Raw genomic sequence first — 20,047 nt, forward strand, 5'->3', positions numbered from 1 at the left:
ATTTCATTATAATGATTCATGCCATTAAAAAGTCTCTTTCCCTAAGTGTCTCACCTTACCCCTGAAGATTCTGAGCTTTATTAAGTAAAATGAATGTAGTAGCCAAGAAGTAAATTTATTCGCGTATGTGTTCACATATTTACACTCCTTTGTTTATGATGGTATTTTTCCAACCTGCTGGCACTATACCAAATCCTCCTTCTCCCTTGAGACCTTTCCTGGCCACTGCAGAAATGACTGTTCCCAATTAACTCTGAACCTACTGCACTTTTTCCTCTCTCAAGGCACTCATCACTTGCTGTAATGTAACAGAGTCATCTGCAGATTTCTTCTCCCTTGATGCCCATGAACCCACTGGTACAAGAGTTTATTTTGATTCACCTTTATCTCACTTTTCGTACTTATTACAAGATTTTGCAAGTGATAGGTACACAGATGTTTACCAACTTGTTCTGCTTAGTGCCATGACTCAAGTTTAAGGATTGTCTCTGTGTTGTTTTAATGCAAGTAATATTTTTTAATAGAAGAGGTAATTCATATTCTCTACTCTTTATATTCCCCAAGTCCCCCCATACCATAGAAATGAAAGGTATGATTTTAGTAGCTATGAAAGGTATGATTTAACTTTTGTACTTTCCTTGCATCACTGGTGAAATGGTATTATAATGTATTATCTTTTAGAGTAAGAAAACTCTGAACCAAAAAATCTGTTTGCAGGTCCCTTGCATGTCTTAGACCTTTGATAAGTGAGACCTTTCTGAATATCACATAGAAGATATGCCTGCTGAGGTAGAAAGTAATTCCTTTGCATTATTCACAAGAGAATTATAAAGATTTATGAAAAAAACAAATGGCCTTCCTTTAACTCTTACCAGAATTTCCAGATGGCTCTATTGTAGAGGGATTTTTTTTTTTTTACTGAAAAAAATTGTTTGCTTGAAATAACAAAGTTGTAGGATTAGACATGAAAGAGAAACCCAACACCCTCTGAATTTAATTTTAAAGTGAAAATAAGGGCTTGAAATAAAAAAGGGTTGCAAAGAAGGAAAAAAGCAGTTGTCATTCAGATAATCAAGCTATATCAAGCCTAAATTCCAATTGGAGGGGTATTTGATAAATCAATAAATCTAAGGATAGATGACAAAAGAATTCTTAGGAAAGTGTATAATACACTAGACACCATACTGTTTTCAACTAGCTTTTTTTTTTTTTTTTTTTTTTTTTGGTAATAGTCTTTGATTTGGTTAGATGAATGGCACTTAGGAATTATTTGGCTGGTGAAGAATTTTGCAATGTTACAAGGAAGAAGAATATAAGTAAGAGGAATTTAGAGGAACTCATCATTTATCAGGGTATTAGTATTAGCCTTTTATCTTTACATTCCCCTTAGGTCATTAGCTGGAAACCATTCTCTGCTTTTACAGGGCTCATACAACTATCTTAGTTCTGTCTGTATACTTTCCCTATCTTGAGGTCAACTTAACATAATATAACATTCACAGAGAAGTTAAATCTCATCATATTTATACTTCACATCTCAAGGATAGGAGATTAGTCAAGGCCAAGGTCACTGAGGATCATTTTTAAAATTCTGTTCATCAAAACAGGGAAAAGACTTCAACTTTAGCCCAGATTTATAAGCTTTCATTCAAGCACTTCAATGCAAAAAGGAGGCCATCAGTTATTTTTAGTATATATTGATGGTTACATTTAATAGAAGGCATAATAAGAATAATGAAAACTTACACAGCATTTTTCCACAGACACTTTCACATTTGCCCCTCACAGAAAACCTAAGCAACCCTCATTATACCTACTTTCCAGAGGCAGAAAAGGAGCACAGGTATTTTAAGTAACCGCTCCTCAAATTCCAGTACTGGAAAATTCTTTATTAAAGGAAAAGTCTGATTCTTAACACATTATGTTTTATTTTACACATAATTATTTATTGCAGATAATTTTCTGTAACTAGAATCATCAAACATGATTGCTTTCACTACTGACAGTGAAGTGAGTGTGTTCTACTGCCTATGGTGTGGTTTGTAATATAATGACACAAGTTACAAACAGTGTAAATATTAACATGAAGTGAGTCATGATTTCCTGCATCTCTGAGATTATTAGAGATGATAATCCAGGAAGAGGACTCAGGATTCAGGGCTCTTCATCATCAGAAGAACTGTCTTTTTTTAGGAGGCTCTCCAACTGTTTGAGTTGTGGAAAGTAGGCTTTCCCCCATGCTAAATGTCTGGAAGCCTATTCTGACCTACTTAGGTTTCTAAATCGATTTCCCTGGTGCTATATGGCAGGAGTGGCATTGAGAGAAAAACACCATTTCTTATACTCCCTTCACCTGTCTACTGCCAGATCTGTTTCTTGTCCCCAAAATTGTGCCAGTCTCTCTCTCTCTCTCTCTTTTTTTTTTTTTTCCTGTTTAAAGGAGTTGACTTATAATGCAGCTTCATTACCACAGAGCTAGGTAAAAGAGGTATCATTATACAAAGATTTACAGGGACTCTCAAATTATTTAAGACAACATAACCTCTTCTTCAAAATGGTATTTTTTTAACAGAAATTTTACCTCTGGCATCTTTCTGCCAAGTTAGGAAATATACAACTTTAGGAACTAGTTGGCTTTATTAAATTGCCTGCAAAATTTGTACAAGGAATCTCAATGATGGTCCCTGGGAAATTTCTACTTGAATGGGATTTAGACTTATTAGTTCATGCATTGTTGATTCTTGAGTGTTGGTCTTCTGAGAAAGAGTACTTTATAAACCACGTAACTTCAGACTCGATGGCCCAAGGATTCCTTACAGAGGATATCTTTCATATTCTGAGTGTGATTACAACACTCTTTTCTAAGAATTCAAGTGTCAACACAAACAGCTCAACAGGAATTACTCATTATAATATTTTCAAATGGAAAGTTAACCACAACTAATAACAATATCAGCCAAAATTTAAGGAAAATTCTAAAAAGAAATAAGAAAGAAAACATAGGTATACAACTATTATAGAAAAAAACTTAAGTACATAATAGATGATAGATAACAGATTTGTTAACTTTTTGGTATTGCAGCTTTACGAAATTCTTAAATTTGACATTGTAAAAGAATTTAAAAGAATTTCACTTTAATTTTGACATGCAGATAAGAAAAGTAAAAGTAGGAGTTCGTGTCCTGGCTCAGCAGTAATGAACCTGACTAGTATCCATGAGGATGTGGGTTCAATCCCTGGCCTCGATCAGTGGGTTAAGGATCCAGCAATGCTGTGAGCTGTGGTGTAGGTCACAGACATGGCTCAGATCCCACATTGCTGTGGCTGTGGTGTAGGACAGTGGCTGCAGCTCAAATCTGTACCCTAGCTTGGGAACTTCCATATGCCATGGGTACGGCCCTGAAAAAAGACAAAAGAGAAAAAAAAAAAAAAGGAAAATAAAAAGTAAATGCTTAGAGAGAGGAAGTAATTCACCAGGGTATTCCTTCCAACTGCTTTGCTTATATAACTGAACCATATTTGAACCCAAGTTTATAGACTTACCTTCTCAAATAAAATTGAGTGTGTTGACAAAAGAAGTTTCCATCTGTTTATAATGTAATGAATTTAAAAACAACAAGATTATAATTGGTATCTTAGAATAAATATGAACATAGAATTTTTATTACTCAAAGAATGCTTAGAGAATTTGACCTTTTTTTTTTCCCCAAAGAAGTCTCAGATGGATGTTTATTTATTGAAAAATAGGTTAAAAGTTCTCAGAAGAGGGCTTGCCTTATTCATTTCAATTTATACAGATACAACACTTCAGGTATATCATTCTGCATTATTATTGACTCATTCTATTATTAGGAAGACATTTGCCAAAGTTTATTAGAAAGTGGTAATAATATTTTAGGAAATTTTACTCCAGAGTTTACAAATGTGATGATTCTAATTTAGTTCCTAAATCAGCTAAAGTGATGGTAAATTAAGTTTCCTTAAATAAAAAAAAAAAAAAAAACAATAATTAAAGCTATGGTAACAATATTGGATTTTATTGAAAATGAAGATAATTTATTTTTATTGACTTTAGCATACATGAAAATATTAATTCTGGAACTCTATTAAAGATATTATTATTTCTTTTTGTAGATGTACATATATAATATTTTTCAGAGCTTATTACAGTTGAATACATTATGTTTCATCCAGCTTCGATATTGAATAACTCATTACCTTACCTGGTACCTGTTAAATAATATGCACATTCAATTTTTTGTTTGCTTTTAATTTTGGTTTGCTTTTAATTTTGGTGAATGAGACCAATAGCAGGAGTTTAATACTCATTTGGCCTTTTAGAAATATGAGAAAAATGTCCTAACTGGAAAATGATTGTTTAGAAAACTGTAGTTGAATAAACTGTGTTATTTTAAAAACATATTAAATAGTATATATTTTCTGCCTTTTAAAACATGTTATGCATGCCTTCTAACAACAACAACAAAATTTCACCTTAAATTATGAAAGATCTGTGTTAAAGAAGGCATAACCTCTTTAATAATTAAAAGCCAGTAAGTAGATCAGTAGATAGATAGTGCTTCAGATTTAAGCATAGGTAGACACGTGACTTTAAACAAGCTATTTAAATTTCCTAGCAATCAATTCCTCACTTAAACAATTAGGCAAACTAAATACTCTCGAAGGGTCCTATTATCACTAGGATAAGCAAGGCTGTGCTGGATAATGAGGAAAAACATCGAAATCTTACTGTCGCTTTTTTTTATTATTATGCTCGCACAAATTGCTCTGAACATTCAGCAAACATCTATGGCTGCTGTCTGTCATGGAGCTGGTTGGTGCTTGGGAGTATGGCTTTTGTTACTGTATAATCTGAAACATGTGAATGATGAAACATTGGATGATGAAAGAAAATGCAGGAAGGTTGTTCATAAGCAGGTATGTGCTTTGGAATTGACAAAGACTCTCTCCTTGACCAACCTCTAGATAGACTCCTCCGAGCTCCTTTTTATCTAGGCTCTGTCCTTGGACCTTGTCTTCAAGAGCCCAGTTGTAGCAAGAATCTTGCTAAGTCAGTTTGGCAAGAACCTTCCACCTTCGATTTCTTTTCTTTTTTTTTTTTTAATTTATTTTTTATTATTTCCCCAACACACCTTTTTTTTTTTTTTTTTCCCACTGTACAGCATGGGGACCCAGTTCACATACATATATACATATTTTTTTCTCCCACTGTCGTGCTGCATTGTTAAGTATCTAGACATAGTTCTCAGTGCTACACAGCAGGATCTCATTGTTAACCCATTCCAAAAGCAATAGTTTGCATTCGTTAACCTCAAGCTCCCAAGCCCTTGACCCCCTCCCCCTCTCCCTGGGCAACCACAAGTCTATTCTCCAATTTCTGATCACCCTTGATAGCTAATCAAATTCCCCATCCCCACTGATAGAGACTGAATATTTTTGTTTCCTTAAAATTCCTGTTGAAACCTAATTCCCAAAGGGATGATATTAGGAGGTGGAACCTTTGGGAAGTGACTAAGACATGAGGGTGGAGACCTCAGGACTGGGGTCAGTGTCCTTAAAAAGGAGACGCCAAAGAGGTCTCTTGCCCCTTTCACCATGGTGAAGTTATAGGGTAAGAGGGGCGCCTTCTATGGAACAGAAAGCATAACCTCACCAGATGCTGAAACTACTGGTTCCAAGATTAAGTAGCAAGCCTTCAGAACTCTGAGAAATACATTTCTGTTGTTTATAAGCTACCCAGTCCAGTCTACGATATTTTGTTATAGTAGACTAAACAGACTAAATCCCTCAGAAAATATTCGATCACCTTGGCCTGCCTTCAGTAAAACTTCTTTTAGGTCAGTTTGACAAGAATTTCTCTTGTTTCTTAGTAATTTTCTATCCACGGAAACTCCTCCTCTTCCACCACCACCACCACCACCACCACCACCACCACCACCACCACCACCACCACCACCCCTGATCCTAAACTACAAACCCCCATTTTTTTTGGTTGGATCTCAACTGAGCTTAGTTATACACTGAGGTCTTTTTTTTTTTTTAATTTTTTCTCTGTTGTAATAGTGCCCAAATGAAATCTGTTTTTACCATTTCAACAATTGTCCAGTTCTGATTTTCTTTAAAAGACAGGAGTGATATGTGACTCTTTCTTATACATTTCTTTGATCACAGCTAGTCACAAAGCCAAGCTTATTCAAAGAAGCTATGCAAAGAAGATGAGAAGTACTGGAAATCTTTGTGAGAACTGATTATGTCTAGTGTATTTCTCTGTTGCTGGAATTTCCTAAAATTCCACTATGCCTTGAACTTTCCCAGGGAAAAAGTACAGGATAATGAGAATTTTACCAATAACAAAACTTGAAACTTTCAGCATTTTAAACATATAAAAATACCTTTTCTCAATGTATATTCACAAAAACATCCATGTTACAGTTATGTCTAACAGACATCATTCCTACATCACAAATGAACAAACTGAGGCACAGAGTAATGAAATAAAATGATTAAATAACTTCTAAACACACTCCGCTCGGAGGCAGAACAAAGTCTAAAATCTATCTCCTGAATCTTAATGCAAAATTCTTTTCCACTGGACTCTATTAAATTTAAATGTGAATAACTGGAAAATACTACCAGAAGTCACTGTTGAGGAAAAACCAGCTTGAAAGAATTTTCTAGTATTTAACTGAAAACAAAGTTTTCAATTATTTTTACCTAGAATATGAATTTCCCAAAGCAGGAGTTATGTTTCATTCTCTATTTGCTTCCTTTATGAAGTTCAAGATAGGGTAAGAAAATGTTAGTTTCCTCAAGTCTATCCCATTCACATGCTCCTCGTCAAAATATTTTTCCTGGATACCACTCAAAATGTCACAAATATACCTCTACACCAATTTATGATAATATGTTAAGCACCTCTAGGTAACAGTACCTTATAAAATATTAGAACATATGGATACTTAGAGGACATCTAAACTAAACATTCTCACTTGTAGATAAGATATGAGTCTCAAGATCAATTTGCTTTTTCCCTGCTATTCTATCAGTCAATATTGATATAACATAGACCAGACCCAAATCTAAGTTATATTATTTGCTATATTAAATACAACTGAAGAAGGTATATAAGAGAGCTGTTTGGGGAGTTTATGTCAGAATACTTCTAATAATAAAATTCATATAGTTTCATTTTCAAAAGAAACCTCTTTGCCACTAATCTTTCCCATCCCTCTTCATGTTCCATATTTCCCCCAGTTATCAGAGAAGAAAAAAAATACAATTACATAGTTCCCCTGCTAGAAGACTGAGGTAAGCTTCCCTTGCTTATGAGAGAAATCCTGCAGTATTTAATTGTACAGTCTGTTTTCCACATACTTCTCCATATTCATTGACAATCCTACAGCCCAAACCACAGAGCGATGTCACTCATCTCTGCACACATGATGATATTACCTAACTTCACACTTTTGTTACTACTTACCTTTATCCACTTTGCTATTGCTTACCTTTTCTCTGTCTTCCAGGTCTTCTAAGTCCTATCATTTTCCATCCTTCATTTCAAATGATGTTCCTTCAGAGAAGACTCTCTCTTCTCCATAAGGGAGTCTGTATTCTCCTACAAGATATTATTGTTCATATCACTATGAAAGTATTTCTCAAGCGCTAGTGCAATTTTCTCAGTTTCACCCAACAGACCCCTTGAAAGCAAGAACCACACTTCATGCATTTTCTTTTTTTCAGGGATACCACAGTAACCGACATTTAATAGTTGCTTAGCAAATTTCATAGAAGAGTAAAAATATTAATGAATAAAAATAACTTCCACTGACACAACACTTTACAAATCACAAACACTTTTTTCATATTTTGTTATTCAATCCTTTACCACATAGTGTCCCTCTATTTATAGTTTTGTTTTTTTGTTTTTTTGTTTTGTTTTGTTTTTTTTAGGGTTACAGCTGAGACATGGAAGTTCCTAGCCTAGGGGTCATATCAGAGCTACAGCTGCCGGCCTACACCACAGCCACAGCAATGTGGGATCCAAGCCCTGTCTGCAACCTACAGCACAGGCCATGGCAACTCTGGATCCTTAACCCACTGAGCAAGGCCAGAGATTGACCACATCCTCATGAATATTAGTCGGGTTCATTACCACTGAGCCACAATGGGAATTCCCTATTTATAGATCAGATACAGAGGGTTCACCATAAGTGGAAAAGGGGTTATTTTGAAAGTGCCATGACTGAAGAAAACTGCCAGTAATTGGGGAAATGGCTAACATTTAACAAACTCTCTTGACACATCACGGCATCCTAGTAACCCATATATTTGTGTATCTCTACACTTCCAAATGGCATGACCATAGCTAACCAGCAGTAATTTAAACCAACAGCTAGTCACATTTTCTCAAACTGCAGAAAATAAGGATTTCAAGGCTACACATCAATTTCCCTTTGTAAGGTGTTTCACTCATTATGTTCACTGACCTTATTTCCACTGTGTTAGTTTATATTGCTCTCTGCTTGAGGAGTTTAATGAGTGTGTGAATTCCACTGGGTATTCTGATTACAATATCCTTGCATATGTGCACTTTCTTATGAGAAAACAGATTACCATGAGTCTAAAAAAAGATGCTTTTTGGGTCTTCCATCTGAATTTTATACTTTTCTTCAATTACGAGTTTCTCAGTCCAAATTATAATATTTGTGACAAATAAGCTGGTATGTCAAGAATAAATTTATGTGTTCTATTCCAGCCCAGCAAGAGTGGAAAAAAACATGAGATTTTGAGTAAAATGACCAGTTCCACCTCCACTAACTTGCATTTTGTTTGACAATGGGAAAGTCTCTAACCACACTTAGTCTCAAGTTCTTCTGCTAAATGCGGATACTAATTAGATACAGATTCTGTCAGAATCAAAAGAGAAGATGGATGTAAATGTGCCTTTTTATATTCAAGGATGTATATGAATTTCACAGTACAAAATTATATATGCACATTGTCATCAGTTTTTGCTAAATCCTATTCAGGTATTGACCTGCTGCCTCTGAATGCAGTCAAAGAATACAATTAAGCGGATTTGACATCCAGTTCTGGCTCTTTCGTCAGGAACATTAATGGGTGACATTGGGCAGCTCACAGTAACCTTAACCAAGTCTGCCTCCTATCTTTAGTATTAACACATTCTGAGAACCTCCCTGTTTTGGAGTTACTTGATATGTGTGCATTACCACCTGTCAAGACAATTATTTTTATTTTGTATCTTTTTTTTCCTTCTATGACTCAAATGCCAGTGCAATTTTTGCCTCTATTTGGAATCTACTCTTCGTCATTCATTCTGAAGAATCTGTCAATAACACTATTATATGGCAATCAACAGGAAAAAAAAATTGCAAATAAAGTTCTGACTCATTTCTAAACTGGAAATCAAGAAATCTGAAATCTAATTTAAGGATTAGTGCTGGACATTCCCAAATTTATATCATTTATCAGAAATCTTCTGTTGCTGTTCAAGAGCCAAAACATTCAACTGCCTACACAACACTGCAACTGTAAAAAATACATATATAGATTTCAGGGTTTTGGTCCATTATGTAAGAAGCTTAGAAATCACCATTCTATCCTAACAAAAAATAAAAAGCTTAACAAACTAAAAAAAAATCAGTGATTCTTTTTAGATCTGTCAGAGAAGTAAGATCACTGGCCAAACCACTGCACAAAAAAATTGGAGATACAGACAAGCAGTTACATAGAATCACAACTTAGAAGAAACCCATGAGCAGAAACCTCTTCAGGAACAAGTGTTGAGATAAAAAATTTTAACAGTAATTGACAAATTATAGGAGGCTCAGCATGGACAACCCTGAGTATTAAAAACTCCAAGGGAACGCTGTGGAGGGGGTCCCTATGCTTTTGTGAGGTTTATTCCTGGAGATTTACCAGGTCCTCACAGTGAATATTAGAGAAAATTCTCTCATGCTTTTGGCAGAGGTAAGGGAAACATAACCATTTTTAAATATTCCAGAATATTCTGCTCTTAACAAAGGCCTGCATGCAGAAGAAACTATTATACCAGAATCTAACCTGCTGGGGTTTTGGTATAGTCTAACCTACCTAATGGAAGGGAAATTCCAAAAACGAATATTATGAAAAACTACACATACAAATTTAATAACTCAGATGAAAAGGAATGATTCCAGAGTTCCCGTCATGGCGCAGTGGTTAACAAATCCGACTAGGAACCATGAGGTTGCGGGTTCGGTCCCTGCCCTTGCTCAGTGGGTTAACGATCCGGCGTTGCTGTGACCTGTGGTGTAGGTTGCAGACGCGGCTCGGATCCCGAGTTGCTGTGGCCCTGGTGTAGGCCAATGGCTACAGCTCCGATTCGACCCCTAGCCTGGGAACCTCCATATGCCGTGGGAGCGGCCCAAAGAAATAGCAAAAAGACAAAAAAAAAAAAAAAAAAAAAAAAAAAAAAAAAAAAAAAAAAAGGAATGATTCCCTGAAAGACACAATCTGCCAAAACTCATATAAGAAGCAGCAGACAATCTGAAGGACTGTATCTATTAAAGACACAGAGGATTTCAATCAATAATTCAAACCCTCTCAAACAGAAAGCACCAAGACCAGAAAAATTAATTCTACCAAATATTTTAGTAAAAATTATTCTCTACAATCTCTTCCAAATATAGAAACAGAGGAATTATTTCCGAACTTATTCTATGAGGTCAGCAGTATCCAAACACCAAACATCAAGATATTTCAAGAAATGAAAACTAAAGACAAGTATCTTCCATTAACATAGACACAAAAAATCCTCAACAAAATATTAGCAAATTGAATCCAAGAGCGAATAAAAAGAATTACAAACTACAAGCAAGTGAAATTTGCACTTGTAAATGAAGGCTGTCTGAAAATTTAAAAACCAATTAATGTAATCCATCACATTAACAGACTAAAAAAGAAAAATCTCACAATCATATCAGTAGGTGCAGAAAAAGCATTTGACAAAATACAATGCCGATACATGCTAAAAATTCTCAGTAAATTGGAAATAGAAGGAAATTTCCTCAACTTGTTATGGAGCACCTAAAAAAAACTATAGTTAATACTGTCCTTAATGATGAGAAATCACAATTCTTTTCCACTAAGACCACAAAAAAAGCAAAGAATATTTCCTCTCATTATTGATTTTCAACATCACACTGAAAGTCCTAGTGATACAATTGGAAATGAAAAGGATATATAAGTTACACGGCTTATGGCAAAAATTAGATTGTCTTTGCAGATTCAAGAATTGATTATAAAAAGCTCCTGAAACTAGTAAGCAATTATAGGAAGGTTAAAAGTCACAAAAGTTAATATATAAAGTCTTTCATTTTCCTATATAGTAACAATAAACAAGTGGGATTTGAATTAAAATCATAATGCCATTCACATTGGCACCCCCAAACATGAAACATTCCTATATAACTTTAATATGTGTACAAGATTTATATGAGGAAAACTACAAAACTCTAATAAAAGATATCAAAGAGGTATCAGAGAAGAACTAAGTGAATAGATATTTCATGTTCATGGATAGAATAACTCAATATTGCCAAGACGTAAGTTCTTCCCACTTGATCTATAGAGTAAATATAATCTCATCAAAATTGCAGAAAGTGGAGTTCCCGTCGTGGCACAGTGGTTAACGACTCTGACTAGGAACCATGAGGTTGCAGGTTCGATCCCTGGCCTTGCTCAGTGGGTTAAGGATCCGGCGTTGCTGTGAGCTGTGGTGTAGGTTGCAGACGCGGCTTGGATCACACGTTGCTGTGGCTCTGGCATAGACTGGGGGCTACAGCTCTGATTCGACCTCTAGCCTGGGAACCTCCATATGCTGCGGGAGCGGCCGAAGAAATGGCAAACACACACACACACACACAAAATTGCAGAAAGTTATTTTGAGGATATCAGCAAACTGATTCTAAAGTTTATATGGAGAGGGAAAAGGCCGAGAATAGCCACTCGATATTGCAGAAGAAGAATAAAGCCAGAGGACTGACAAATCATACTTCAAGATTTTGTATAATGCTATAGAATTAAGACAGTATAGTTTCAGCAAAACCAAAAAAAGACAAATATTTTAATGGAAAAAAATGGAGAATATAAAATAGATCCACATAAATACAATCAACTGATCTTTAACAAAGAAGCAAAGGCAATAAAATGGAGCAGAGATAATCCTCCCAGTAAATGGTGCTGGAACAATTGGACAACCATACATAAAAAATGAATCTGGGAGTTCCCTTGTAGGGCAGCGAGTTAAGGATTCAGTGTTGTCACTGCAGCAGCTCAGGTCACTGCTGTGGTGTGGGTTCAATTCCTGGCCTAGGAATTTCCACATGCTGCAGGCGTGGCCAAAAAAAAAAAAATCTAGAACAGAACTTACACTCTTCACAAAAATTAATGGAAAATGGATCACAGACCTAAATGCAAATTACAAAAGTATAAAATACCTAGAAGATAACATAGAAGAAAACCTAGATAACCTTGAGTATACAATGACTTTTTAGATACATTACAGGCCTGACCCATGAAGAAAATAATGGATAAACTGGACAATGCTAAAATCTAAAACTTTTGCTTTGTGAAAGACAATTTCAAGAGAATAAGATACAAGCCACAGCATGGGTAAAGACGTTTGTAAAAGACACAGCAGATAAAGAACTGCTATTCAAAATACACAAAGAACTCTTAAAACTCATCAATAAGAACATAAATGACCCAATTAAAAGATGAACCAAAAGTACTCACCAAAGAAGACATAACAAGTGGCAAATAAATATATATATATATATATATCCCTTGTGATTACATTGGCCTTGGATAATCCAGGATAATCTTCCCATCTCAACATCCATAACTTAATCACACTTGCTAAATTCCTCTGCCATGTGTAACAATATCTTCACAGGTTCTGGAGATTAGGGCATAAACAAAGACATCTTTAAGGGGCCATTATTTAGTCTACCAGTAGGGGTTCAAGTATGGTAAAGAAGCCTGATAATGCCCCAAAGTTGATCACATAGAGAAAATTTCAAAGGAAATCTTTAGGGATTCACTGACCTTTCCAGAGAGCCTGAGGATCTGCAATCTACAAATTCAGTAATATCCCTATCAAATTACCCATGACATTTTTCACAGAACTGAAACAAACAATCCAAAAATTTACATGGAACCATAAAACACCCAGAATCGCCAAACCAATCCTGAGGAACAAAACCAAGCAGGAGGCATAATGCTCCCAGACTTCAGCCAATATTACAAAGCTATGGTAATCGAGAAAGTGTGGTACTAGTTCCAAACAGACATACAGACCAGTAGAACAGAACAGAGAACCCAGATATGTTCAATTAATCTTTGACAAAGGAGGTAAGAATATAAAATGGGAAAAAGATAGTCTTTCGGCAAGTGGTGCTGGGAAATCTGGACAGCCACATGTAAATCAATGAAACTGGAACACACCCTCACACTATGCACAAAAATAAACTCGAAATAGCTTAAAGTCTTAAACCCAAGACAAGACACCATCAAACTCCTAGAAGAGAACATAGGCAAAACATTCTCTGACATCAACCTTACGAATAGTTTCTTAGGATAGTCTCTAAAGGCAACAGAAATAAAAGCAAAAATAAACCAATGTGACCTAATCAAACTGACAAGCTTTTATGCAGCAAAGGAAACCATTAAAAAAAAAAAAAAAAAAAAAGACAACCTACGGAATGGGAGAAAATAGTTTCAAATGATGCAAATGACAAGGGCTTAATCTCTAAAATATATGAACAACTTATTGGGAGTTCCCGTTGTGGCACAGTGGTTAACAAATCCGACTAGGAACCATGAGGTTGCAGGTTTGATCTCTGACCTTGCTCAGTGGGTTAACGATCTGGATCTGGCGTTGCTGTGAGCTGTGGTGTAGGTTGCAGACACGGTTCGGATCCTGCATTGCTGTGGCGGTGGCTACAGCTCCAATTAGACCCCTAGCCTGGGAACCTCCATATGCCGCGGGAAGTGGCCCTAGAAAAGGCAAAAAGACACACACACACAAAAATAAATAAAATAAAATACACAAACAACTTATACAACTCAACAGCAAAAAAAGCAACAATCCAAAATTGAAAAATGGGCAAAAAACCTCAATAGCCATCTCTCCAAAGAAGATATACAGATAGCCTACAGGCGCAACATCAATAATTATTAGAGGAATGCAAATCAAAACTACTATGAGGTGCCACCTCACACCGTCAGAATGGCCAACATTAACAAGTCAACAAATAAAAAAGGCTAGAGAAGGTGTGCAGAAAAGGCTGCCCTCTTCCACTATTGGTGGGAATGTAAACTGGTACAACCACTATGGAAAACAGTATGGAGTTACCTCAGAAAACTAAATATAGACCAGCAATCCCACTCTTGGACATACATCTGAGCTAGATAAATAATGAAAATGGTCAAGTGGCAAAAATGTTCTAGTGTTTAAATGCAGAACCAATTCAATGCAATAAAGATGAGAAATTAAAAAAATATTTCCCTAAATGAGACATATAGTAACAGGAACCCAGACCAAGACGGCAGAATTGGATGTGAATCATCATCCCAGAAACATTGTGGAGGAAGAATGGATTGTCTGTAATGACTAAGTGAAAAAAAAAGGAATGAAAAAAATAACAAAATGTGAGAGCCTGCTCTTAAGAATATTGCTAAAGAAGAATTATAGTATTATTGACATAAATGTGGGAATAAAGAATACTGACTTAGAAATAAAAAATTAAATACTGGTATTTGGATTTTGAAACAGCACTCACACACTGAAGTATAAATTTATTTTTCTAGATTTGGAAATATGGAAGTAGAGGATTAATTAAGAAAAAAAAAATCATCATGTGGAATTATTACTGAATCAGTGACAGCTGCATTGTGAGCCTAGTTTAGTTGGGGGGAATTATGTGTAGTACATTTTCAAAAGCAGAGGAATCAACATTGAACTCTGAATTAAGAGACTGGAAACACTACCATTTATTGAGTGTGCGGTGTGTGCCAGTTAAAGAAAGGAACAGGAATCAACAGGGGATAAGGAAGTCGCCAAAGTCCATACAACTAGTAAACGTTATCAAGTGGAAGATTCAGGATTCATCCTCACGCTATTTCAAAATCTTTTTCCAAACTATAACAAAGGCAACACTGAAAAAGAAACACACATCTAGGTTTTAACACCGATAAATGTTTTAAGAGTGGATTATTAAGTATATAGGTTGACATGAAAAGGAAAGTTGAAGATGATAAAAATAAAGTGTGATAAAATGGCCAAGCTGCCCAAACTGCCCTTGAACAGCCATGCTTGTAAAACTGTGTCACTCTGTTTTCTGGTCATCATTAAATAACAGTTATGTTATCCATGTCTTTAATGATTAAAATTCTCCAGTTTTATAAACAGTTCTCCCCAGCAGCAAATTTGTCTTTAAAGATTTCCACAGCCCTGCATACTCAAGGTCTCATGTAACTGACAAGATAATGACAGGGGCAATTTTAAACTGTTAAAAGACTGCTGTATTTGATCTTTTTCAGTGCTGATTTCAGCAAAAGAGGAAGAAATGTTCGTTATGTCAAGAAGAATGTAAAACACAAAATATGATACCAGTTCCTGAGACTTTTCCACCCAAATTTTCTCCTACCAAATGACAGGAATATGTCAAAATTACAGTCAAGGAAAACGAAGTAAATGTTGGTTGATCTCAAGCTAAGAAAGCATTTATCATTAACAATCTTTACAATTTTACAAATCTCCATTTATATACAACAGTACATGATTTTATATTAGCCAGAAAAGATGAAAGGGAAAGGGGTAATATTCACTGCCATAAAAATAATCTTTGCTTATATGGAAGCAGGTTTTATTCTGTGATTTTCAGCTTGATTCAATGCTCAACCTAATGAAAATACCACAGAAAAATAAAATGTACTACTATTGCACAATCATTTGTGATTTTGTTTAGATGAGCTGTGAATAACTTCAGTTTTTCATAAATGAAGTTATTTAGTTGTCCAATATTAAACCGCTTACTATATTGTGAACAAGAGAGTAGAAGAGGTTAACTCAGAACAGCATTAAGAGAAAAAATAAAGTTCAGCAAGGGAAAATGCAAGGTTTAGTCAAAATAGACAATTGGGATCAAATGGCAAGGAGCAAAATATACTAATTGAAAACCAGGCAGGACATTTTTTGATTTCACTAAAAAGTGCACTGATTTAAAAAATAGTTAATTAGCACACATCACAAGATATACTCCACACTGGGAGTTTAACCTTGTAATTTTGTCATTTTTCAGAAAAGCATGGTGTTTAATGAAAGCATCATTAAGTTATAAATGCATAATGATGTGTATTGTCGACAGACCAGAGACTACTCAAAACACTTCTTTGTAAATGCTGCATGTTTCCAGCATTTGTCTACCACTTCGTGTTTACCAAGTGCTTTATTCTGGTTCAGAAATCTATTTTTCAAAATCATGTGGAAACATTTTTTGTTTGAAGCCTATTAGAACACACAGGGTGACATTTCCCATTGGTTTATTTTTTTAACAGTTATATCATTCACATTAATTAATCAAAGTTAATTTCAATTATATAGGAAAGTGATGTAATTTTGCAACATCCACAAGAGCTCCTGACTCAACAATTATTTACCTATTGTCTACTATGTGAAGCACAAATGTATATGCAGGCTCTATATCTTTTCAAAAACTTTTACAATCCATTGGAGGAACCAGATTTCACATCATGTATGTTACAGTAAAACAAGGCAGTTGAATCTTGGGCAGCTTCTTAGACGTACACTGATACAGAATTTCTTGAGGCATGCCCTCTGGCTTTCACTACCACATTCAAAACATTCCCAATTTAACCATCCAGGGAAGAAATAACTGTATGCGGATGACCCACCACAATAAAAGGCAGCATTAGTTGAGTCTCTATTCTACATTAAGCATCATGCCATGCTTGTTCATAGAGTATTCACCCATTGGAGTCTCATCATAATTGCATAAGACATCTGCTATAATTACTTCCCATTTTCAGATGAGAAAAACTGAGTTTCAGTGAGTCTAAATTGCCCAGATGGAATGATAATTCAGTCATGTAACCTGAATCTAGATTCTTTACTTTTATCTAGTGAGATATACTCCCCCTGTTACCATACTGGGGATGTGGAATCCTCCCCTAGTGACTATTTAGACAAACACTATTTTTGTTTAGCTATCCTTCTACTACCCTAATTACAAGAAAGAGGACAGGCAGAGCTAGGATTATTCCATTAGCTGGAAAAAAAATTTCCACCTACTTCTCTCCATAGGGATTTGTCTCACACGCTTCACTCACCAGGCACCTGAGCCAACAAAAATAAATAAATAAAATAAAATAATCCAAGCAGAACTGTTTAAGCTCTGCCCAGCTTCTGTATATAGTCAGGAGGGCAGCTGTTCCTGTGATGGCCAGATTCTCTGGGGATGCCTTGGCTGTGACTACCCATACGATTATGATTGCAGATTTCGGTTTGGCAGAGAGAAAGCATATTCTGACCAGGGCAAGTGAAGGAAAGAGGGTAGAGTATTGGGGAATTATACAATTCAGAGTTGGAAAGGCTCTTAAAGTTCCCTATTCCTTCCTATCAACAGTGTCTGACCCAACTCAAAATGATCATTATACGTCTCATCACAGTTGAGAGAGGAGTATATTCTAAATATTTTTACTGCAAATCTTGCTTTCTTTTGTGGTCTGATTGTTATATGCTGCAAAGGTGGGGTGTAAGTTACTGAATATTGCATAGAAAGGGACAGATAGTACAAAGTCAGCACTGACCTAGGTACATCACCCATCACCTCAGTTGTTGTGGGGTTTTGCTTTTTCTTGCTTCAACTGGCTATAGTCCAACCCTAACACATTTGGCAGCATTATTTTGAGCTCTGTACCACCCATTTGTATTGCTGTGGGTCACAAATACTGATAGCCTACCAGAGTGGTAGTTTTCACTCTGGCCGTTTTGCTCTTGACAAGTTTCATTCCCTTGACAGATTTACCCCCTTGCCATTTTCATCCAGTCTCTCAAGTGTGGCTTGTATCTGGATTTTCTTTCTTTATGAGTTTTTTCACATTAGGTTTGAGTCTTGTCTTCAATGCCAGGGCATCTGACTAGGACACCCACCAGATGACTTTCCCCAGACGTTGAACTTCTGTTTTCTGACTCCCAAAGTCATTATGTTAGTGATTCTGATTAACTTAGATTGGCCTATTATACCAGGCTCTCTCACCTCACAATAATTATTCCTTCAGTAATATCCTACTTGCCACACTTAAGCACCTGGACAGTGCCACAAGACCACATTGGGCAACCCTTTCCCTTATGACATGGTCTAATGTTCACACACGTTAAGACTTTTCATAATGGTAGCCTGTCCTCCTAGACCCATTCCTACATTTTTTTTTTTTTTTCCCTTACTGGTCATCCATTATTAGGTTTCAATGTGATTTTCAATTGTTCTTTTTCAAAATTGATAGTAGGGCATTTCCTATTATTCTTCCTTACTATGAAAAGCTTGTTTTTAATATCCTTCTCAACATAAAAGGGGGACTCAACCATCAGAAAAATCCAATAAAATATATCAAGGTGCAATCACCCCCCAAATTATGACAGCAATAACTTTTTTATTTTGAAATGTATTTTCAATTTTTTGTAATAATCTTCCTCCTGTCTTAAGGAAAATCCTTAATCTTATCAGCTAAGAGGTTTTAATAGATGGCTTTTAAGCTCCTGGTATTATCCAGAAAATAATCTATTTAGGAATAAAAGTAGCATTAGGAAAGGGGTTGAAGAGGCTTTGCCTGAACTTTCCATAGTGCATCATTCTCTGTACACTTAAAGAAATGAACCATCTTTAAATAGTGTAATGGCTTTCAAAGGCACTCTAATAAAACAACACTTCCTTTCAGTTATTTGATGCACTAAATGTATTTGTGCTCCAGTAGTTTCATGTTAAGTGTTCCTTTCTCCTAAATTGTTTTTGTATTTGCATATATATATCTAAAGCTATAGATATATAGTTCATTTTGCACAATTAGAGAAAAAGTATTTTAAATCTAGAAAGTTCAAATGTAAGAAGTATAGTTCCCAGCAACCCCTTCATATTCTTCACAAACTGTTTTTTCTAATTCAGGGCTTCCATTTATTTCAAGTGGTCTTTGTTTTTATTTCTTGAATTCTATGTTTATAGGGATTAACCTCAAATGTTCATTCATATACCTGTCATTAACGGTTAGTATTTAATGAATACTTAATTAGTCGCTGATACTTATTCTAAGTATTTACACGTACTAATTTAATACTCTTAAGAATCCTTTAGAGTAGGTGCTATTATTACCCTCATTTGATAGAAAAAGGAAAGAGAAGTTAAATAACATGTGCAGAGTTGCACTGGTAGAGGAATAAACTGTGTCCTTGAGGTTGCAGTGGTGAGAGTCAGGCATTAGTCCTGGTTCTCAAGTCAGATCTCATAGCATTAGTCTCTGCTCTATTCTGTCTTTGTTGAAAACAGAAAATCCTAGTAATTTACCACAGGCCATCTAGGTAGTGTTTGATACAATCAAGAATTTTAATCCAATTTTCTCAACTCCAATTTTAGCACAGTGTTTATTTTACTTGCGAAATTTTAATAAACTGCTTATCATATAATGCCATAAGAAACTACGCACTCCTGATATCATCATAGAACTGGGCATTTAAAAATCTTTTGTCAAGAAGGACATCAAGAAACCTTTTCTAATGCTTCTCCCATCACCACTACTACTGACATCCTCAACTGTAGAAACTCACTGGGGAACATTTTGCTAATCTGGAACCTCTGCATAAGGAGAAATATGTCTGGATGTCTGGATGGGGGATAGGGGAGAAAGTGCTTTTTCTCCTTAGCTTGTGTATTCTGGATGGGCCTCTCCT

At 35.6% G+C, this 20,047-nt stretch overlaps 1 long non-coding RNA gene across 1 annotated transcript in view; it reads right to left on the bottom strand.

Annotated features, from left to right (window-relative positions):
- Positions 1-6,049: 6,049 nt before the first annotated feature.
- Positions 6,050-20,047, bottom strand: part of LOC146400376 (uncharacterized) — a 118,000-nt gene continuing 104,002 nt past the window's right edge. Inside the window, exon 3 of the long non-coding RNA XR_014813729.1 lies at positions 6,050-7,636. This is a non-coding gene — a long non-coding RNA (uncharacterized LOC146400376). The remainder of the gene's footprint in view (positions 7,637-20,047) is intronic.

The sequence above is a fragment of the Sus scrofa genome, chromosome 8 (assembly GCF_054392235.1).
Source record: "Sus scrofa isolate SSC_HxYL_T2T_F1_AM1 chromosome 8, Sscrofa_HxYL_maternal_Yorkshire_Landrace_v2.0, whole genome shotgun sequence".
NCBI classification, from domain to species: domain Eukaryota; kingdom Metazoa; phylum Chordata; class Mammalia; order Artiodactyla; family Suidae; genus Sus; species Sus scrofa.